The following is a 24573-nucleotide window of genomic DNA, read 5'->3' as shown; positions in this document are numbered from 1 at the left end:
AGAAAAGCTGCACCCAGCCAAGGCTTTAGCAGCCAAACTACTGACACTTTAAACAGAGATGCAGGCAAGTTTGGACACTAATTTATGAAAACCCCCAATTGGCAAGCCAGAGAAAGCTAGCAATAAAGATGGCTTAAGTCAACAATTACCACATACCATACATCTAAGGCTACAAATAAATCAAGCATTCATTTTAGTCAATAGACTGAGAGAATCCTTAAAACAATTTAACTGTTTCAAATCATAAGGCATTAGAAACTATAGCATAAGGATTCAGTAAAGAATAAGCTAGCTACCTATGATTATAATTAATAAAGGAGGCACAGGAGGTGAGAAACTTTGCAGTCACAGTCAACTTCAGTTACCTGTAGATAGGGAGAGAGGCGGTGTCAATTCATTCAAGATCAGCAGAAGTATTAACAAATAAAAATAGCGCAGGTCTAACGCTAGTTATGCACTTAAAACACTGCACTTAGAAAAGCTGCACCCAGCCAAGGCTTTAGCAGCCAAACTACTGACACTTTAAACAGAGATGCAGGCAAGTGTGGACACTAATTAATGAAAACCCCCAATTGGCCAGCCAGAGAAAGCTAGCAATAAAGATGGCTTAAGTCAACAATTACCACATACCATACATCTAAGGCTACAAATAAATCAAGCATTTATTTTAGTCAATAGACTAAGAGAATCCTTAAAACAATTTAACTATTTCAAATCATAAGGCATTAGAAACTATAGCATAAGGATTCAGTAAAGAATAAGCTAGCTACCTATGATTATAATTAATAAAGGAGGCACAGGAGGTGAGAAACTTTGCAGTCACAGTCAACTTCAGTTACCTATGATTATAATTAATAAAGGAGGCACAGGAGGTGAGAAACTTTGCAGTCACAGTCAACTTCAGTTACCTATGATTATAATTAATAAAGGAGGCACAGGAGGTGAGAAACTTTGCAGTCACAGTCAACTTCAAATACCTGTAGATTGGGAGAGAGGCGGTGTCAATTCATTCAAGATCAGCAGAAGAATTAACTAATAAAAATAGCGCAGGTCTAACGCTAGTTATGCACTTAAAACACTGCACTTAGAAAAGCTGCACCCAGCCAAGGCTTTAGCAGCCAAACTACTGACACATTAAACAGAGATGCAGGCATGTGTGGACACTAATTAATGAAAACCCCCAATTGGCCAGCCAGAGAAAGCTAGCAATAAAGATGGCTTAAGTCAACAATTACCACATACCATACATCTAAGGCTACAAATAAATCAAGCATTCATTTTAGTCAATAGACTGACAGAATCCTTAAAACAATTAAACTATTTCAAATCAGAAGGCATTAGAAACTATAGCATAAGGATTCAGTAAAGAATAAGCTAGCTACCTATGATTATAATTAATAAAGGAGGCACAGGAGGTGAGAAACTTTGCAGTCACAGTCAACTTCAGTTACCTATGATTATAATTAATAAAGGAGGCACAGGAGGTGAGAAACTTTGCAGTCACAGTCAACTTCAGTTACCTATGATTATAATTAATAAAGGAGGCACAGGAGGTGAGAAACTTTGCAGTCACAGTCAACTTCAGTTACCTATGATTATAATTAATAAAGGAGGCACAGGAGGTGAGAAACTTTGCAGTCACAGTCAACTTCAGTTACCTGTAGATTGGGAGAGAGGCGGTGTCAATTCATTCAAGATCAGCAGAAGAATTAACTAATAAAAATAGCGCAGGTCTAACGCTAGTTATGCACTTAAAACACTGCACTTAGAAAAGCTGCACCCAGCCAAGGCTTTAGCAGCCAAACTACTGACACTTTAAACAGAGATGCAGGCAAGTGTGGACACTAATTAATGAAAACCCCCAATTGGCCAGCCAGAGAAAGCTAGCAATAAAGATGGCTTAAGTCAACAATTACCACATACCATACATCTAAGGCTACAAATAAATCAAGCATTCATTTTAGTCAATAGACTGAGAGAATCCTTAAAACAATTTAACTATTTCAAATCATAAGGCAATAGAAACTATAGCATAAGGATTCAGTAAAGAATAAGCTAGCTACCTATGATTATAATTAATAAAGGAGGCACAGGAGGTGAGAAACTTTGCAGTCACAGTCAACTTCAGTTACCTATGATTATAATTAAGAAAGGAGGCACAGGAGGTGAGAAACTTTGCAGTCACAGTCATCTTCAGTTACCTATGATTATAATTAATAAAGGAGGCACAGGAGGTGAGAAACTTTGCAGTCACAGTCAACTTCAGTTACCTATGATTATAATTAATAAAGGAGGCACAGGAGGTGAGAAACTTTGCAGTCACAGTCAACTTCAGTTACCTATGATTATAATTAATAAAGGAGGCACAGGAGGTGAGAAACTTTGCAGTCACAGTCAACTTCAGTTACCTGTAGATTGGGAGAGAGGCGGTGTCAATTCATTCAAGATCAGCAGAAGAATTAACTAATAAAAATAGCGCAGGTCTAACGCTAGTTATGCACTTAAAACACTGCACTTAGAAAAGCTGCACCCAGCCAAGGCTTTAGCAGCCAAACTACTGACACTTTAAACAGAGATGCAGGCAAGTGTGGACACTAATTAAAGAAAACCCCCAATTGGCCAGCCAGAGAAAGCTAGCAATAAAGATGGCTTAAGTCAACAATTACCACATACCATACATCTAAGGCTACAAATAAATCAATCATTCATTTTAGTCAATAGACTGAGAGAATCCTTAAAACAATTTAACTATTTCAAATCATAAGGCATTAGAAACTATAGCATAAGGATTCAGTAAAGAATAAGCTAGCTACCTATGATTATAATTAATAAAGGATGCACAGGAGGTGAGAAACTTTGCAGTCAAAGTCCACTTCAGTTACCTGTAGATAGGGAGAGAGGCGGTGTCAATTCATTCAAGATCAGCAGAAGAATTAACTAATAAAAATAGCGCAGGTCTAACGCTAGTTATGCACTTAAAACACTGCACTTAGAAAAGCTGCACCCAGCCAAGGCTTTAGCAGCCAAACTACTGACACTTTAAACAGAGATGCAGGCAAGTGTGGACACTAATTAATGAAAACCCCCAATTGGCCAGCCAGAGAAAGCTAGCAATAAAGATGGCTTAAGTCAACAATTACCACATACCATACATCTAAGGCTACAAATAAATCAAGCATTCATTTTAGTCAATAGACTGAGAGAATCCTTAAAACAATTTAACTATTTCAAATCATAAGGCATTAGAAATTATAGCATAAGGATTCAGTAAAGAAAAAGCTAGCTACCTATGATTATAATTAATAAAGGAGGCACAGGAGGTGAGAAACTTTGCAGTCACAGTCAACTTCAGTTACCTATGATTATAATTAATAAAGGAGGCACAGGAGGTGAGAAACTTTGCAGTCACAGTCAACTTCAGTTACCTGTAGATAGGGAGAGAGGCGGTGTCAATTCATTCAAGATCAGCAGAAGAATTAACTAATAAAAATAGTGCAGGTCTAACGCTAGTTATGCACTTAAAACACTGCACTTTGAAAAGCTGCACCCAGCCAAGGCTTTAGCAGCCAAACTACTGACACTTTATACAGAGATGCAGGCAAGTGTGGACACTAACTAATGAAAACCCCCAATTGGCCAGCCAGAGAAAGCTAGCAATAAAGATGGCTTAAGTCAACAATTACCACATACCATACATCTAAGGCTACAAATAAATCAAGCATTCATTTTAGTCACTAGACTGAGAGAATCCTTAAAACAATTTAACTATTTCAAATCATAAGGCATTAGAAACTATAGCATAAGGATTCAGTAAAGAAAAAGCTAGCTACCTATGATTATAATTAATAAAGGAGGCACAGGGGGTGAGAAACTTTGCAGTCACAGTCAACTTCAGTTAGCTATGATTATAATTAATAAAGGAGGCACAGGAGGTGAGAAACTTTGCAGTCACAGTCAACTTCAGTTACCTATGATTATAATTAATAAAGGAGGCACAGGAGGTGAGAAACTTTGCAGTCACAGTCAACTTCAGTTACCTATGATTATAATTAATAAAGGAGGCACAGGAGGTGAGAAACTTTGCAGTCACAGTCAACTTCAGTTACCTGTAGATTGGGAGAGAGGCGGTGTCAATTCATTCAAGATCAGCAGAAGAATTAACTAATAAAAATAGCGCAGGTCTAACGCTAGTTATGCACTTAAAACACTGCACTTAGAAAAGCTGCACCCAGCCAAGGCTTTAGCAGCCAAACTACTGACACTTTAAACAGAGATGCAGGCAAGTGTGGACACTAATTAATGAAAACCCCCAATTGGCCAGCCAGAGAAAGCTAGCAATAAAGATGGCTTAAGTCAACAATTACCACATACCATACATCTAAGGCTACAAATAAATCAAGCATTCATTTTAGTCAATAGACTGACAGAATCCTTAAAACAATTTAACTATTTCAAATCATAAGGCAATAGAAACTATAGCATAAGGATTCAGTAAAGAATAAGCTAGCTACCTATGATTATAATTAATAAAGGAGGCACAGGAGGTGAGAAACTTTGCAGTCACAGTCAACTTCAGTTACCTGTAGATAGGGAGAGAGGCGGTGTCAATTCATTCAAGATCAGCAGAAGAATTAACTAATAAAAATAGCGCAGGTCTAACGCTAGTTATGCACTTAAAACACTGCACTTAGAAAAGCTGCACCCAGCCAAGGCTTTAGCAGCCAAACTACTGACACTTTAAACAGAGATGCAGGCAAGTGTTGACACTAATTAATGAAAACCCCCAATTGACCAGCCAGAGAAAGCTAGCAATAAAGATGGCTTAAGTGAACAATTACCACATACCATACATCTAAGGCTACAAATAAATCAAGCATTCATTTTAGTAAATAGACTGAGAGAATCCTTAAAACAATTTAACTATTTCAAATCATACGGCATTAGAAACTATAGCATAAGGATTCAGTAAAGAATAAGCTAGCTACCTATGATTATAATTAATAAAGGAGGCACAGGAGGTGAGAAACTTTGCAGTCACAGTCAACTTCAGTTACCTATGATTATAACTAATAAAGGAGGCACAGGAGGTGAGAAACTTTGCAGTCACAGTCAACTTCAGTTACCTATGATTATAATTAATAAAGGAGGCACAGGAGGTGAGAAACTTTGCAGTCACAGTCAACTTCAGTTACCTGTAGATAGGGAGAGAGGCGGTGTCAATTCATTCAAGATCAGCAGAAGAATTAACTAATAAAAATAGTGCAGGTCTAACGCTAGTTATGCACTTAAAACACTGCACTTTGAAAAGCTGCACCCAGCCAAGGCTTTAGCAGCCAAACTACTGACACTTTATACAGAGATGCAGGCAAGTGTGGACACTAACTAATGAAAACCCCCAATTGGCCAGCCAGAGAAAGCTAGCAATAAAGATGGCTTAAGTCAACAATTACCACATACCATACATCTAAGGCTACAAATAAATCAAGCATTCATTTTAGTCACTAGACTGAGAGAATCCTTAAAACAATTTAACTATTTCAAATCATAAGGCATTAGAAACTATAGCATAAGGATTCAGTAAAGAAAAAGCTAGCTACCTATGATTATAATTAATAAAGGAGGCACAGGAGGTGAGAAACTTTGCAGTCACAGTCAACTTCAGTTACCTATGATTATAATTAATAAAGGAGGCACAGGAGGTGAGAAACTTTGCAGTCACAGTCAACTTCAGTTACCTGTAGATAGGGAGAGAGGCGGTGTCAATTCATTCAAGATCAGCAGAAGAATTAACTAATAAAAATAGCGCATGTCTAACGCTAGTTATGCACTTAAAACACTGCACTTAGAAAAGCTGCACCCAGCCAAGGCTTTAGCAGCCAAACTACTGACACTTTAAACAGAGATGCAGGCAAGTGTGGACACTAATTAATGAAAACCCCCAATTGGCCAGCCAGAGAAAGCTAGCAATAAAGATGGCTTAAGTCAACAATTACCACATACCATACATCTAAGGCTACAAATAAATCAAGCATTCATTTTAGTCAATAGACTGAGAGAATCCTTAAAACAATTTAACTATTTCAAATCATAAGGCATTAGAAACTATAGCATAAGGATTCAGTAAAGAATAAGCTAGCTACCTATGATTATAATTAATAAAGGAGGCACAGGAGGTGAGAAACTTTGCAGTCACAGTCAACTTCAGTTACCTATGATTATAATTAATAAAGGAGGCACAGGAGGTGAGAAACTTTGCAGTCACAGTCAACTTCAGTTACCTGTAGATTGGGAGAGAGGCGGTGTCAATTCATTCAAGATCAGCAGAAGAATTAACTAATAAAAATAGCGCAGGTCTAACGCTAGTTATGCACTTAAAACACTGCACTTAGAAAAGCTGCACCCAGCCAAGGCTTTAGCAGCCAAACTACTGACACTTTAAACAGAGATGCAGGCAAGTGTGGACACTAATTCATGAAAACCCCCAATTGGCCAGCCAGAGAAAGCTAGCAATAAAGATGGCTTTAGTCAACAATTACCACATACCATACATCTAAGGCTACAAATAAATCAAGCATTCATTTTAGTCAATAGACTGAGAGAATCCTTAAAACAATTTAACTATTTCAAATCATAAGGCATTAGAAACTATAGCATAAGGATTCAGTAAAGAATAAGCTAGCTACCTATGATTATAATTAATAAAGGAGGCACAGGAGGTGAGAAACTTTGCAGTCACAGTCAACTTCAGTTACCTGTAGATAGGCAGAGAGGCGGTGTCAATTCATTCAAGATCAGCAGAAGAATTAACTAATAAAAATAGCGCAGGTCTAACGCTAGTTATGCACTTAAAACACTGCACTTAGAAAAGCTGCACCCAGCCAAGGCTTTAGCAGCCAAACTACTGACACTTTAAACAGAGATGCAGGCAAGTGTGGACACTAATTAATGAAAACCCCCAATTGACCAGCCAGAGAAAGCTAGCAATAAAGATGGCTTAAGTCAACAATTACCACATACCATACATCTAAGGCTACAAATAAATCAAGCATTCATTTTAGTCAATAGACTGAGAGAATCCTTAAAACAATTTAACTATTTCAAATCATACGGCATTAGAAACTATAGCATAAGGATTCAGTAAAGAATAAGCTAGCTACCTATGATTATAATTAATAAAGGAGGCACAGGAGGTGAGAAACTTTGCAGTCACAGTCAACTTCAGTTACCTATGATTATAATTAATAAAGGAGGCACAGGAGGTGAGAAACTTTGCAGTCACAGTCAACTTCAGTTACCTATGATTATAATTAATAAAGGAGGCACAGGAGGTGAGAAACTTTGCAGTCACAGTCAACTTCAGTTACCTGTAGATAGGGAGAGAGGCGGTGTCAATTCATTCAAGATCAGCAGAAGAATTAACTAATAAAAATAGTGCAGGTCTAACGCTAGTTATGCACTTAAAACACTGCACTTTGAAAAGCTGCACCCAGCCAAGGCTTTAGCAGCCAAACTACTGACACTTTATACAGAGATGCAGGCAAGTGTGGACACTAACTAATGAAAACCCCCAATTGGCCAGCCAGAGAAAGCTAGCAATAAAGATGGCTTAAGTCAACAATTACCACATACCATACATCTAAGGCTACAAATAAATCAAGCATTCATTTTAGTCACTAGACTGAGAGAATCCTTAAAACAATTTAACTATTTCAAATCATAAGGCATTAGAAACTATAGCATAAGGATTCAGTAAAGAAAAAGCTAGCTACCTATGATTATAATTAATAAAGGAGGCACAGGGGGTGAGAAACTTTGCAGTCACAGTCAACTTCAGTTACCTATGATTATAATTAATAAAGGAGGCACAGGAGGTGAGAAACTTTGCAGTCACAGTCAACTTCAGATACCTGTAGATTGGGAGAGAGGCGGTGTCAATTCATTCAAGATCAGCAGAAGAATTAACTAATAAAAATAGAGCAGGTCTAACGCTAGTTATGCACTTAAAACACTGCACTTAGAAAAGCTGCACCCAGCCAAGGCTTTAGCAGCCAAACTACTGACACATTAAACAGAGATGCAGGCAAGTGTGGACACTAATTAATGAAAACCCCCAATTGGCCAGCCAGAGAAAGCTAGCAATAAAGATGGCTTAAGTCAACAATTACCACATACCATACATCTAAGGCTACAAATAAATCAAGCATTCATTTTAGTCAATAGACTGAGAGAATCCTTAAAACAATTTAACTATTTCAAATCATAAGGCATTAGAAAATATAGCATAAGGATTCAGTAAAGAATAAGCTAGCTACCTATGATTATAATTAATAAAGGAGGCACAGGAGGTGAGAAACTTTGCAGTCACAGTCAACTTCAGTTACCTATGATTATAATTAATAAAGGAGGCACAGGAGGTGAGAAACTTTGCAGTCACAGTCAACTTCAGTTACCTATGATTATAATTAATAAAGGAGGCACAGGAGGTGAGAAACTTTGCAGTCACAGTCAACTTCAGTTACCTGTAGATAGGGAGAGAGGCGGTGTCAATTCATTCAAGATCAGCAGAAGAATTAACTAATAAAAATAGCGCAGGTCTAACGCTAGTTATGCACTTAAAACACTGCACTTAGAAAAGCTGCACCCAGCCAAGGCTTTAGCAGCCAAACTACTGACACTTTAAACAGAGATGCAGGCAAGTGTGGACACTAATTAATGAAAACCCCCAATTGGCCAGCCAGAGAAAGCTAGCAATAAAGATGGCTTAAGTCAACAATTACCACATACCATACATCTAAGGCTACAAATAAATCAAGCATTCATTTTAGTCAATAGACTGAGAGAATCCTTAAAACAATTTAACTATTTCAAATCATAAGGCATTAGAAACTATAGCATAAGGATTCAGTAAAGAATAAGCTAGCTACCTATGATTATAATTAATAAAGGAGGCACAGGAGGTGAGAAACTTTGCAGTCACAGTCAACTTCAGTTACCTATGATAATAATTAATAAAGGAGGCACAGGAGGTGAGAAACTTTGCAGTCACAGTCAACTTCAGTTACCTGTAGATTGGGAGAGAGGCGGTGTCAATTCATTCAAGATCAGCAGAAGAATTAACTAATAAAAATAGCGCAGGTCTAACGCTAGTTATGCACTTAAAACACTGCACTTAGAAAAGCTGCACCCAGCCAAGGCTTTAGCAGCCAAACTACTGACACTTTAAACAGAGATGCAGGCAAGTGTGGACACTAATTCATGAAAACCCCCAATTGGCCAGCCAGAGAAAGCTAGCAATAAAGATGGCTTTAGTCAACAATTACCACATACCATACATCTAAGGCTACAAATAAATCAAGCATTCATTTTAGTCAATAGACTGAGAGAATCCTTAAAACAATTTAACTATTTCAAATCATAAGGCATTAGAAACTATAGCATAAGGATTCAGTAAAGAATAAACTAGCTACCTATGATTATAATTAATAAAGGAGGCACAGGAGGTGAGAAACTTTGCAGTCACAGTCAACTTCAGTTACCTGTAGATAGGGAGAGAGGTGGTGTCAATTCATTCAAGATCAGCAGAAGAATTAACTAATAAAAATAGCGCAGGTCTAACGCTAGTTATGCACTTAAAACACTGCACTTAGAAAAGCTGCACCCAGCCAAGGCTTTAGCAGCCAAACTACTGACACTTTAAACAGAGATGCAGGCAAGTGTGGACACTAATTAATGAAAACCCCCAATTGACCAGCCAGAGAAAGCTAGCAATAAAGATGGCTTAAGTCAACAATTACCACATACCATACATCTAAGGCTACAAATAAATCAAGCATTCATTTTAGTCAATAGACTGAGAGAATCCTTAAAACAATTTAACTATTTCAAATCATACGGCATTAGAAACTATAGCATAAGGATTCAGTAAAGAATAAGCTAGCTACCTATGATTATAATTAATAAAGGAGGCACAGGAGGTGAGAAACTTTGCAGTCACAGTCAACTTCAGTTACCTATGATTATAATTAATAAAGGAGGCACAGGAGGTGAGAAACTTTGCAGTCACAGTCAACTTCAGTTACCTGTAGATAGGGAGAGAGGCGGTGTCAATTCATTCAAGATCAGCAGAAGAATTAACTAATAAAAATAGTGCAGGTCTAACGCTAGTTATGCACTTAAAACACTGCACTTTGAAAAGCTGCACCCAGCCAAGGCTTTAGCAGCCAAACTACTGACACTTTATACAGAGATGCAGGCAAGTGTGGACACTAACTAATGAAAACCCCCAATTGGCCAGCCAGAGAAAGCTAGAAATAAAGATGGCTTAAGTCAACAATTACCACATACCATACATCTAAGGCTACAAATAAATCAAGCATTCATTTTAGTCACTAGACTGAGAGAATCCTTAAAACAATTTAACTATTTCAAATCATAAGGCATTAGAAACTATAGCATAAGGATTCAGTAAAGAAAAAGCTAGCTACCTATGATTATAATTAATAAAGGAGGCACAGGGGGTGAGAAACTTTGCAGTCACAGTCAACTTCAGTTACCTATGATTATAATTAATAAAGGAGGCACAGGAGGTGAGAAACTTTGCAGTCACAGTCAACTTCAGATACCTGTAGATTGGGAGAGAGGCGGTGTCAATTCATTCAAGATCAGCAGAAGAATTAACTAATAAAAATAGAGCAGGTCTAACGCTAGTTATGCACTTAAAACACTGCACTTAGAAAAGCTGCACCCAGCCAAGGCTTTAGCAGCAAAACTACTGACACATTAAACAGAGATGCAGGCAAGTGTGGACACTAATTAATGAAAACCCCCAATTGGCCAGCCAGAGAAAGCTAGCAATAAAGATGGCTTAAGTCAACAATTACCACATACCATACATCTAAGGCTACAAATAAATCAAGCATTCATTTTAGTCAATAGACTGAGAGAATCCTTAAAACAATTTAACTATTTCAAATCATAAGGCATTAGAAAATATAGCATAAGGATTCAGTAAAGAATAAGCTAGCTACCTATGATTATAATTAATAAAGGAGGCACAGGAGGTGAGAAACTTTGCAGTCACAGTCAACTTCAGTTACCTATGATTATAATTAATAAAGGAGGCACAGGAGGTGAGAAACGTTGCAGTCACAGTCAACTTCAGTTACCTATGATTATAATTAATAAAGGAGGCACAGGAGGTGAGAAACTTTGCAGTCACAGTCAACTTCAGTTACCTGTAGATAGGGAGAGAGGCGGTGTCATTTCATTCAAGATCAGCAGAAGAATTAACAAATAAAAATAGCGCAGGTCTAACGCTAGTTATGCACTTAAAACACTGCACTTAGAAAAGCTGCACCCAGCCAAGGCTTTAGCAGCCAAACTACTGACACTTTAAACAGAGATGCAGGCAAGTGTGGACACTAATTAATGAAAACCCCCAATTGGCCAGCCAGAGAAAGCTAGCAATAAAGATGGCTTAAGTCAACAATTACCACATACCATACATCTAAGGCTACAAATAAATCAAGCATTCATTTTAGTCAATAGACTGAGAGAATCCTTAAAACAATTTAACTATTTCAAATCATAAGGCATTAGAAAATATAGCATAAGGATTCAGTAAAGAATAAGCTAGCTACCTATGATTATAATTAATAAAGGAGGCACAGGAGGTGAGAAACTTTGCAGTCACAGTCAACTTCAGTTACCTATGATTATAATTAATAAAGGAGGCACAGGAGGTGAGAAACTTTGCAGTCACAGTCAACTTCAGTTACCTATGATTATAATTAATAAAGGAGGCACAGGAGGTGAGAAACTTTGCAGTCACAGTCAACTTCAGTTACCTGTAGATTGGGAGAGAGGTGGTGTCAATTCATTCAAGATCAGCAGAAGAATTAACTAATAAAAATAGCGCAGGTCTAACGCTAGTTATGCACTTAAAACACTGCACTTAGAAAAGCTGCACCCAGCCAAGGCTTTAGCAGCCAAACTACTGACACTTTAAACAGAGATGCAGGCAAGTGTGGACACTAATTCATGAAAACCCCCAATTGGCCAGCCAGAGAAAGCTAGCAATAAAGATGGCTTAAGTCAACAATTACCACATACCATACATCTAAGGCTACAAATAAATCAAGCATTCATTTTAGTCAATAGACTGAGAGAATCCTTAAAACAATTTAACTATTTCAAATCATAAGGCATTAGAAACTATAGCATAAGGATTCAGTAAAGAATAAGCTAGCTACCTATGATTATAATTAATAAAGGAGGCACAGGAGGTGAGAAACTTTGCAGTCACAGTCAACTTCAGTTACCTGTAGATAGGGAGAGAGGCGGTGTCAATTCATTCAAGATCAGCAGAAGAATTAACTAATAAAAATAGCGCAGGTCAAACGCTAGTTATGCACTTAAAACACTGCACTTAGAAAAGCTGCACCCAGCAAAGGCTTTAGCAGCCAAACTACAGACACTTTAAACAGAGATGCAGGCAAGTGTGGACACTAATTAATGAAAACCCCCAATTGGCCAGCCAGAGAAAGCTAGCAATAAAGATGGCTTAAGTCAACAATTACCACATACCATACATCTAAGGCTACAAATAAATCAAGCATTCATTTTAGTCAATAGACTGAGAGAATCCTTAAAACAATTTAACTATTTCAAATCATAAGGCATTAGAAACTATAGCATAAGGATTCAGTAAAGAATAAGCTAGCTACCTATGATTATAATTAATAAAGGAGGCACAGGAGGTGAGAAACTTTGCAGTCACAGTCAACTTCAGTTACCTATGATTATAATTAATAAAGGAGGCACAGGAGGTGAGAAACTTTGCAGTCACAGTCAACTTCAGTTACCTATGATTATAATTAATAAAGGAGGCACAGGAGGTGAGAAACTTTGCAGTGACAGTCAACTTCAGTTACCTGTAGATAGGGAGAGAGGCGGTGTCAATTTATTCAAGATCAGCAAAAGAATTAACTAATAAAAATAGCGCAGGTCTAACGCTAGTTATGCATTTAAAACACTGCACTTAGAAAAGCTGCACCCAGCCAAGGCTTTAGCAGCCAAACTACAGACACTTTAAACAGAGATGCAGGCAAGTGTGGACACTAATTAATGAAAACCCCCAATTGGCCAGCCAGAGAAAGCTAGCAATAAAGATGGCTTAAGTCAACAATTACCACATACCATACATCTAAGGCTACAAATAAATCAAGCATTCATTTTAGTCACTAGACTGAGAGAATCCTTAAAACAATTTAACTATTTCAAATCATAAGGCATTAGAAACTATAGCATAAGGATTCAGTAAAGAAAAAGCTAGCTACCTATGATTATAATTAATAAAGGAGGCACAGGAGGTGAGAAACTTTGCAGTCACAGTCAACTTCAGTTACCTATGATTATAATTAATAAAGGAGGCACAGGAGGTGAGAAACTTTGCAGTCACAGTCAACTTCAGTTACCTGTAGATAGGGAGAGAGGCGGTGTCAATTCATTCAAGATCAGCAGAAGAATTAACTAATAAAAATAGCGCATGTCTAACGCTAGTTATGCACTTAAAACACTGCACTTAGAAAAGCTGCACCCAGCCAAGGCTTTAGCAGCCAAACTACTGACACTTTAAACAGAGATGCAGGCAAGTGTGGACACTAATTAATGAAAACCCCCAATTGGCCAGCCAGAGAAAGCTAGCAATAAAGATGGCTTAAGTCAACAATTACCACATACCATACATCTAAGGCTACAAATAAATCAAGCATTCATTTTAGTCAATAGACTGAGAGAATCCTTAAAACAATTTAACTATTTCAAATCATAAGGCATTAGAAACTATAGCATAAGGATTCAGTAAAGAATAAGCTAGCTACCTATGATTATAATTAATAAAGGAGGCACAGGAGGTGAGAAACTTTGCAGTCACAGTCAACTTCAGTTACCTATGATTATAATTAATAAAGGAGGCACAGGAGGTGAGAAACTTTGCAGTCACAGTCAACTTCAGTTACCTGTAGATTGGGAGAGAGGCGGTGTCAATTCATTCAAGATCAGCAGAAGAATTAACTAATAAAAATAGCGCAGGTCTAACGCTAGTTATGCACTTAAAACACTGCACTTAGAAAAGCTGCACCCAGCCAAGGCTTTAGCAGCCAAACTACTGACACTTTAAACAGAGATGCAGGCAAGTGTGGACACTAATTCATGAAAACCCCCAATTGGCCAGCCAGAGAAAGCTAGCAATAAAGATGGCTTTAGTCAACAATTACCACATACCATACATCTAAGGCTACAAATAAATCAAGCATTCATTTTAGTCAATAGACTGAGAGAATCCTTAAAACAATTTAACTATTTCAAATCATAAGGCATTAGAAACTATAGCATAAGGATTCAGTAAAGAATAAGCTAGCTACCTATGATTATAATTAATAAAGGAGGCACAGGAGGTGAGAAACTTTGCAGTCACAGTCAACTTCAGTTACCTGTAGATAGGCAGAGAGGCGGTGTCAATTCATTCAAGATCAGCAGAAGAATTAACTAATAAAAATAGCGCAGGTCTAACGCTAGTTATGCACTTAAAACACTGCACTTAGAAAAGCTGCACCCAGCCAAGGCTTTAGCAGCCAAACTACTGACACTTTAAACAGAGATGCAGGCAAGTGTGGACACTAATTAATGAAAACCCCCAATTGACCAGCCAGAGAAAGCTAGCAATAAAGATGGCTTAAGTCAACAATTACCACATACCATACATCTAAGGCTACAAATAAATCAAGCATTCATTTTAGTCAATAGACTGAGAGAATCCTTAAAACAATTTAACTATTTCAAATCATACGGCATTAGAAACTATAGCATAAGGATTCAGTAAAGAATAAGCTAGCTACCTATGATTATAATTAATAAAGGAGGCACAGGAGGTGAGAAACTTTGCAGTCACAGTCAACTTCAGTTACCTATGATTATAATTAATAAAGGAGGCACAGGAGGTGAGAAACTTTGCAGTCACAGTCAACTTCAGTTACCTATGATTATAATTAATAAAGGAGGCACAGGAGGTGAGAAACTTTGCAGTCACAGTCAACTTCAGTTACCTGTAGATAGGGAGAGAGGCGGTGTCAATTCATTCAAGATCAGCAGAAGAATTAACTAATAAAAATAGTGCAGGTCTAACGCTAGTTATGCACTTAAAACACTGCACTTTGAAAAGCTGCACCCAGCCAAGGCTTTAGCAGCCAAACTACTGACACTTTATACAGAGATGCAGGCAAGTGTGGACACTAACTAATGAAAACCCCCAATTGGCCAGCCAGAGAAAGCTAGCAATAAAGATGGCTTAAGTCAACAATTACCACATACCATACATCTAAGGCTACAAATAAATCAAGCATTCATTTTAGTCACTAGACTGAGAGAATCCTTAAAACAATTTAACTATTTCAAATCATAAGGCATTAGAAACTATAGCATAAGGATTCAGTAAAGAAAAAGCTAGCTACCTATGATTATAATTAATAAAGGAGGCACAGGGGGTGAGAAACTTTGCAGTCACAGTCAACTTCAGTTACCTATGATTATAATTAATAAAGGAGGCACAGGAGGTGAGAAACTTTGCAGTCACAGTCAACTTCAGATACCTGTAGATTGGGAGAGAGGCGGTGTCAATTCATTCAAGATCAGCAGAAGAATTAACTAATAAAAATAGAGCAGGTCTAACGCTAGTTATGCACTTAAAACACTGCACTTAGAAAAGCTGCACCCAGCCAAGGCTTTAGCAGCCAAACTACTGACACATTAAACAGAGATGCAGGCAAGTGTGGACACTAATTAATGAAAACCCCCAATTGGCCAGCCAGAGAAAGCTAGCAATAAAGATGGCTTAAGTCAACAATTACCACATACCATACATCTAAGGCTACAAATAAATCAAGCATTCATTTTAGTCAATAGACTGAGAGAATCCTTAAAACAATTTAACTATTTCAAATCATAAGGCATTAGAAAATATAGCATAAGGATTCAGTAAAGAATAAGCTAGCTACCTATGATTATAATTAATAAAGGAGGCACAGGAGGTGAGAAACTTTGCAGTCACAGTCAACTTCAGTTACCTATGATTATAATTAATAAAGGAGGCACAGGAGGTGAGAAACTTTGCAGTCACAGTCAACTTCAGTTACCTATGATTATAATTAATAAAGGAGGCACAGGAGGTGAGAAACTTTGCAGTCACAGTCAACTTCAGTTACCTGTAGATAGGGAGAGAGGCGGTGTCAATTCATTCAAGATCAGCAGAAGAATTAACTAATAAAAATAGCGCAGGTCTAACGCTAGTTATGCACTTAAAACACTGCACTTAGAAAAGCTGCACCCAGCCAAGGCTTTAGCAGCCAAACTACTGACACTTTAAACAGAGATGCAGGCAAGTGTGGACACTAATTAATGAAAACCCCCAATTGGCCAGCCAGAGAAAGCTAGCAATAAAGATGGCTTAAGTCAACAATTACCACATACCATACATCTAAGGCTACAAATAAATCAAGCATTCATTTTAGTCAATAGACTGAGAGAATCCTTAAAACAATTTAACTATTTCAAATCATAAGGCATTAGAAACTATAGCATAAGGATTCAGTAAAGAATAAGCTAGCTACCTATGATTATAATTAATAAAGGAGGCACAGGAGGTGAGAAACTTTGCAGTCACAGTCAACTTCAGTTACCTATGATAATAATTAATAAAGGAGGCACAGGAGGTGAGAAACTTTGCAGTCACAGTCAACTTCAGTTACCTGTAGATTGGGAGAGAGGCGGTGTCAATTCATTCAAGATCAGCAGAAGAATTAACTAATAAAAATAGCGCAGGTCTAACGCTAGTTATGCACTTAAAACACTGCACTTAGAAAAGCTGCACCCAGCCAAGGCTTTAGCAGCCAAACTACTGACACTTTAAACAGAGATGCAGGCAAGTGTGGACACTAATTCATGAAAACCCCCAATTGGCCAGCCAGAGAAAGCTAGCAATAAAGATGGCTTTAGTCAACAATTACCACATACCATACATCTAAGGCTACAAATAAATCAAGCATTCATTTTAGTCAATAGACTGAGAGAATCCTTAAAACAATTTAACTATTTCAAATCATAAGGCATTAGAAACTATAGCATAAGGATTCAGTAAAGAATAAACTAGCTACCTATGATTATAATTAATAAAGGAGGCACAGGAGGTGAGAAACTTTGCAGTCACAGTCAACTTCAGTTACCTGTAGATAGGGAGAGAGGTGGTGTCAATTCATTCAAGATCAGCAGAAGAATTAACTAATAAAAATAGCGCAGGTCTAACGCTAGTTATGCACTTAAAACACTGCACTTAGAAAAGCTGCACCCAGCCAAGGCTTTAGCAGCCAAACTACTGACACTTTAAACAGAGATGCAGGCAAGTGTGGACACTAATTAATGAAAACCCCCAATTGACCAGCCAGAGAAAGCTAGCAATAAAGATGGCTTAAGTCAACAATTACCACATACCATACATCTAAGGCTACAAATAAATCAAGCATTCATTTTAGTCAATAGACTGAGAGAATCCTTAAAACAATTTAACTATTTCAAATCATACGGCATTAGAAACTATAGCATAAGGATTCAGTAAAGAATAAGCTAGCTACCTATGATTATAATTAATAAAGGAGGCACAGGAGGTGAGAAACTTTGCAGTCACAGTCAACTTCAGTTACCTATGATTATAATTAATAAAGGAGGCACAGGAGGTGAGAAACTTTGCAGTCACAGTCAACTTCAGTTACCTGTAGATAGGGAGAGAGGCGGTGTCAATTCATTCAAGATCAGCAGAAGAATTAACTAATAAAAATAGTGCAGGTCTAACGCTAGTTATGCACTTAAAACACTGCACTTTGAAAAGCTGCACCCAGCCAAGGCTTTAGCAGCCAAACTACTGACACTTTATACAGAGATGCAGGCAAGTGTGGACACTAACTAATGAAAACCCCCAATTGGCCAGCCAGAGAAAGCTAGAAATAAAGATGGCTTAAGTCAACAATTACCACATACCATACATCTAAGGCTACAAATAAATCAAGCATTCATTTTAGTCACTAGACTGAGAGAATCCTTAAAACAATTTAACTATTTCAAATCATAAGGCATTAGAAACTATAGCATAAGGATTCAGTAAAGAAAAAGCTAGCTACCTATGATTATAATTAATAAAGGAGGCACAGGGGGTGAGAAACTTTGCAGTCACAGTCAACTTCAGTTACCTATGATTATAATTAATAAAGGAGGCACAGGAGGTGAGAAACTTTGCAGTCACAGTCAACTTCAGATACCTGTAGATTGGGAGAGAGGCGGTGTCAATTCATTCAAGATCAGCAGAAGAATTAACTAATAAAAATAGAGCAGGTCTAACGCTAGTTATGCACTTAAAACACTGCACTTAGAAAAGCTGCACCCAGCCAAGGCTTTAGCAGCAAAACTACTGACACATTAAACAGAGATGCAGGCAAGTGTGGACACTAATTAATGAAAACCCCCAATTGGTCAGCCAGAGAAAGCTAGCAATAAAGATGGCTTAAGTCAACAATTACCACATACCATACATCTAAGGCTACAAATAAATCAAGCATTCATTTTAGTCAATAGACTGAGAGAATCCTTAAAACAATTTAACTATTTCAAATCATAAGGCATTAGAAAATATAGCATAAGGATTCAGTAAAGAATAAGCTAGCTACCTATGATTATAATTAATAAAGGAGGCACAGGAGGTGAGAAACTTTGCAGTCACAGTCAACTTCAGTTACCTATGATTATAATTAATAAAGGAGGCACAGGAGGTGAGAAACGTTGCAGTCACAGTCAACTTCAGTTACCTATGATTATAATTAATAAAGGAGGCACAGGAGGTGAGAAACTTTGCAGTCACAGTCAACTTCAGTTACCTGTAGATAGGGAGAGAGGCGGTGTCATTTCATTCAAGATCAGCAGAAGAATTAACAAATAAAAATAGCGCAGGTCTAACGCTAGTTATGCACTTAAAACACTGCACTTAGAAAAGCTGCACCCAGCCAAGGCTTTAGCAGCCAAACTACTGACACTTTAAACAGAGATGCAGGCAAGTGTGGACACTAATTAATGAAAACCCCCAATTGGCCAGCCAGAGAAAGCTAGCAATAAAGATGGCTTAAGTCAACAATTACCACATACCATACATCTAAGGCTACAAATAAATCAAGCATTCATTTTAGTCAATAGACTGAGAGAATCCTTAAAACAATTTAACTATTTCAAATCATAAGGCATTAGAAAATATAGCATAAGGATTCAGTAAAGAATAAGCTAGCTACCTATGATTATAATTAATAAAGGAGGCACAGGAGGTGAGAAACTTTGCAGTCACAGTCAACTTCAGTTACCTATGATTATAATTAATAAAGGAGGCACAGGAGGTGAGAAACTTTGCAGTCACAGTCAACTTCAGTTACCTATGATTATAATTAATAAAGGAGGCACAGGAGGTGAGAAACTTTGCAGTCACAGTCAACTTCAGTTACCTGTAGATTGGGAGAGAGGTGGTGTCAATTCATTCAAGATCAGCAGAAGAATTAACTAATAAAAATAGCGCAGGTCTAACGCTAGTTATGCACTTAAAACACTGCACTTAGAAAAGCTGCACCCAGCCAAGGCTTTAGCAGCCAAACTACTGACACTTTAAACAGAGATGCAGGCAAGTGTGGACACTAATTCATGAAAACCCCCAATTGGCCAGCCAGAGAAAGCTAGCAATAAAGATGGCTTAAGTCAACAATTACCACATACCATACATCTAAGGCTACAAATAAATCAAGCATTCATTTTAGTCAATAGACTGAGAGAATCCTTAAAACAATTTAACTATTTCAAATCATAAGGCATTAGAAACTATAGCATAAGGATTCAGTAAAGAATAAGCTAGCTACCTATGATTATAATTAATAAAGGAGGCACAGGAGGTGAGAAACTTTGCAGTCACAGTCAACTTCAGTTACCTGTAGATAGGGAGAGAGGCGGTGTCAATTCATTCAAGATCAGCAGAAGAATTAACTAATAAAAATAGCGCAGGTCAAACGCTAGTTATGCACTTAAAACACTGCACTTAGAAAAGCTGCACCCAGCAAAGGCTTTAGCAGCCAAACTACAGACACTTTAAACAGAGATGCAGGCAAGTGTGGACACTAATTAATGAAAACCCCCAATTGGCCAGCCAGAGAAAGCTAGCAATAAAGATGGCTTAAGTCAACAATTACCACATACCATACATCTAAGGCTACAAATAAATCAAGCATTCATTTTAGTCAATAGACTGAGAGAATCCTTAAAACAATTTAACTATTTCAAATCATAAGGCATTAGAAACTATAGCATAAGGATTCAGTAAAGAATAAGCTAGCTACCTATGATTATAATTAATAAAGGAGGCACAGGAGGTGAGAAACTTTGCAGTCACAGTCAACTTCAGTTACCTATGATTATAATTAATAAAGGAGGCACAGGAGGTGAGAAACTTTGCAGTCACAGTCAACTTCCATTACCTATGATTATAATTAATAAAGGAGGCACAGGAGGTGAGAAACTTTGCAGTGACAGTCAACTTCAGTTACCTGTAGATAGGGAGAGAGGCGGTGTCAATTTATTCAAGATCAGCAAAAGAATTAACTAATAAAAATAGCGCAGGTCTAACGCTAGTTATGCATTTAAAACACTGCACTTAGAAAAGCTGCACCCAGCCAAGGCTTTAGCAGCCAAACTACAGACACTTTAAACAGAGATGCAGGCAAGTGTGGACACTAATTAATGAAAACCCCCAATTGGCCAGCCAGAGAAAGCTAGCAATAAAGATGGCTTAAGTCAACAATTACCACATACCATACATCTAAGGCTACAAATAAATCAAGCATTCATTTTAGTCAATAGACTGAGAGAATCCTTAAAACAATTTAACTATTTCAAATCATAAGGCATTAGAAACTATAGCATAAGGATTCAGTAAAGAATAAGCTAGCTACCTATGATTATAATTAATAAAGGAGGCACAGGAGGTGAGAAACTTTGCAGTCACAGTCAACTTCAGTTACCTGTAGATAGGGAGAGAGGTGGTGTCAATTCATTCAAGATCAGCAAAAGAATTAACTAATAAAAATAGCGCAGGTCTAACGCTAGTTATGCATATAAAACACTGCACTTAGAAAAGCTGCACCCAGCCAAGGCTTTAGCAGCCAAACTACTGACACTTAAAACAGAGATGCAGGCAAGTGTGGACACTAATTAATGAAAACCCCCAATTGGCCAGCCAGAGAAAGCTAGCAATAAAGATGGCTTAAGTCAACAATTACCACATACCATACATCTAAGGCTACAAATAAATCAAGCATTCATTTTAGTCAATAGACTGAGAGAATCCTTAAAACAATTTAACTATTTCAAATCATAAGGCATTAGAAACTATAGTATAAGGATTCTGTAAAGAATAAGCTAGCTACCTATGATTATAATTAATAAAGGAGGCACAGGAGGTGAGAAACTTTGCAGTCACAGTCAACTTCAGTTACCTATGATTATAATTAATAAAGGAGGCACAGGAGGTGAGAAACTTTGCAGTCACAGTCAACTTCAGTTACCTGTAGATAGGGAGAGAGGCGGTGTCAATTCATTCAAGATCAGCAGAAGAATTAACTAATAAAAATAGCGCAGGTCTAACGCTAGTTATGCACTTAAAACACTGCACTTAGAAAAGCTGCACCCAGCCAAGGCTTTAGCAGCCAAACTACTGACACTTTAAACAGAGATGCAGGCAAGTGTGGACACTAATTAATGAAAACCCCCAATTGGCCAGCCAGAGAAAGCTAGCAATAAAGATGGCTTAAGTCAACAATTACCACATACCATACATCTAAGGCTACAAATAAATCAAGCATTCATTTTAGTCAATAGACTGAGAGAATCCTTAAAACAATTTAACTATTTCAAATCATAAGGCATTAGAAACTATAGCATAAGGATTCATTAAAGAATAAGCTAGCTACCTATGATTATAATTAATAAAGGAGGCACAGGAGGTGAGAAACTTTGCAGTCACAGTCAACTTCAGTTACCTATGATTATAATTAATAAAGGAGGCACAGGAGGTGAGAAACTTTGCAGTCACAGTCAACTTCAGTTACCTGTAGATTGGGAGAGAGGCGGTGTCAATTCATTCAAGATCAGCAGAAGAATTAACTAATAAAAATAGCGCAGGTCTAACGCTAGTTATGCACTTAAAACACTGCACTTAGAAAAGCTGCACCCAGCCAAGGCTTTAGCAGCCAAACTACTGACACTTTAAACAGAGATGCAGGCAAGTGTGGACACTAATTCATGAAAACCCCCAATTGGCCAGCCAGAGAAAGCTAGCAATAAAGATGGCTTTAGTCAACAATTACCACATACCATACATCTAAGGCTACAAAAAAATCAAGCATTCATTTTAGTCAATAGACTGAGAGAATCCTTAAAACAATTTAACTATTTCAAATCATAAGGCATTAGAAACTATAGCATAAGGATTCAGTAAAGAATAAGCTAGCTACCTATGATTATAATTAATAAAGGAGGCACAGGAGGTGAGAAACTTTGCAGTCACAGTCAACTTCAGTTACCTGTAGATAGGGAGAGAGGCGGTGTCAATTCATTCAAGATCAGCAGAAGAATTAACTAATAAAAATAGCGCAGGTCTAACGCTAGTTATGCACTTAAAACACTGCACTTAGAAAAGCTGCACCCAGCCAAGGCTTTAGCAGCCAAACTACTGACACTTTAAACAGAGATGCAGGCAAGTGTGGACACTAATTAATGAAAACCCCCAATTGACCAGCCAGAGAAAGCTAGCAATAAAGATGGCTTAAGTCAACAATTACCACATACCATACATCTAAGGCTACAAATAAATCAAGCATTCATTTTAGTCAATAAACTGAGAGAATCCTTAAAACAATTTAACTATTTCAAATCATACGGCATTAGAAACTATAGCATAAGGATTCAGTAAAGAATAAGCTAGCTACCTATGATTATAATTAATAAAGGAGGCACAGGAGGTGAGAAACTTTGCAGTCACAGTCAACTTCAGTTACCTATGATTATAATTAATAAAGGAGGCACAGGAGGTGAGAAACTTTGCAGTCACAGTCAACTTCAGTTACCTATGATTATAATTAATAAAGGAGGCACAGGAGGTGAGAAACTTTGCAGTCACAGTCAACTTCAGTTACCTGTAGATAGGGAGAGAGGCGGTGTCATTTCATTCAAGATCAGCAGAAGAATTAACAAATAAAAATAGCGCAGGTCTAACGCTAGTTATGCACTTAAAACACTGCACTTAGAAAAGCTGCACCCAGCCAAGGCTTTAGCAGCCAAACTACTGACACTTTAAACAGAGATGCAGGCAAGTGTGGACACTAATTAATGAAAACCCCCAATTGGCCAGCCAGAGAAAGCTAGCAATAAAGATGGCTTAAGTCAACAATTACCACATACCATACATCTAAGGCTACAAATAAATCAAGCATTCATTTTAGTCAATAGACTGAGAGAATCCTTAAAACAATTTAACTATTTCAAATCAGAAGGCATTAGAAACTATAGCATAAGGATTCAGTAAAGAATAAGCTAGCTACCTATGATTATAATTAATAAAGGAGGCACAGGAGGTGAGAAACTTTGCAGTCACAGTCAACTTCAGTTACCTGTAGATAGGGAGAGAGGCGGTGTCAATTCATTCAAGATCAGCAGAAGAATTAACTAATAAAAATAGCGCAGGTCTAACGCTAGTTATGCACTTAAAACACTGCACTTAGAAAAGCTGCACCCAGCCAAGGCTTTAGCAGCCAAACTACTGACACTTTAAACAGAGATGCAGGCAAGTGTGGACACTAATTAATGAAAACCCCCAATTGGCCAGCCAGAGAAAGCTAGCAATAAAGATGGCTTAAGTCAACAATTACCACATACCATACATCTAAGGCTACAAATAAATCAAGCATTCATTTTAGTCAATAGACTGAGAGAATCCTTAAAACAATTTAACTATTTCAAATCATAAGGCATTAGAAACTATAGCATAAGGATTCAGTAAAGAATAAGCTAGCTACCTATGATTATAATTAATAAAGGAGGCACAGGAGGTGAGAAACTTTGCAGTCACAGTCAACTTCAGTTACCTGTAGATAGGGAGAGAGGCGGTGTCAATTCATTCAAGATCAGCAAAAGAATTAACTAATAAAAATAGCGCAGGTCTAACGCTAGTTATGCATTTAAAACACTGCACTTAGAAAAGCTGCACCCAGCCAAGGCTTTAGCAGCCAAACTACAGACACTTTAAACAGAGATGCAGGCAAGTGTGGACACTAATTAATGAAAACCCCAAATTGGCCAGCCAGAGAAAGCTAGCAATAAAGATGGCTTAAGTCAACAATTACCACATACCATACATCTAAGGCTACAAATAAATCAAGCATTCATTTTAGT

Source organism: Taudactylus pleione, unplaced genomic scaffold, assembly GCF_031769625.1.
Source record: "Taudactylus pleione unplaced genomic scaffold, aTauple2 ptg000184l, whole genome shotgun sequence".
Classification (NCBI taxonomy): Eukaryota; Metazoa; Chordata; class Amphibia; order Anura; family Myobatrachidae; genus Taudactylus; species Taudactylus pleione.
This window is presented reverse-complemented; position numbering follows the sequence as displayed.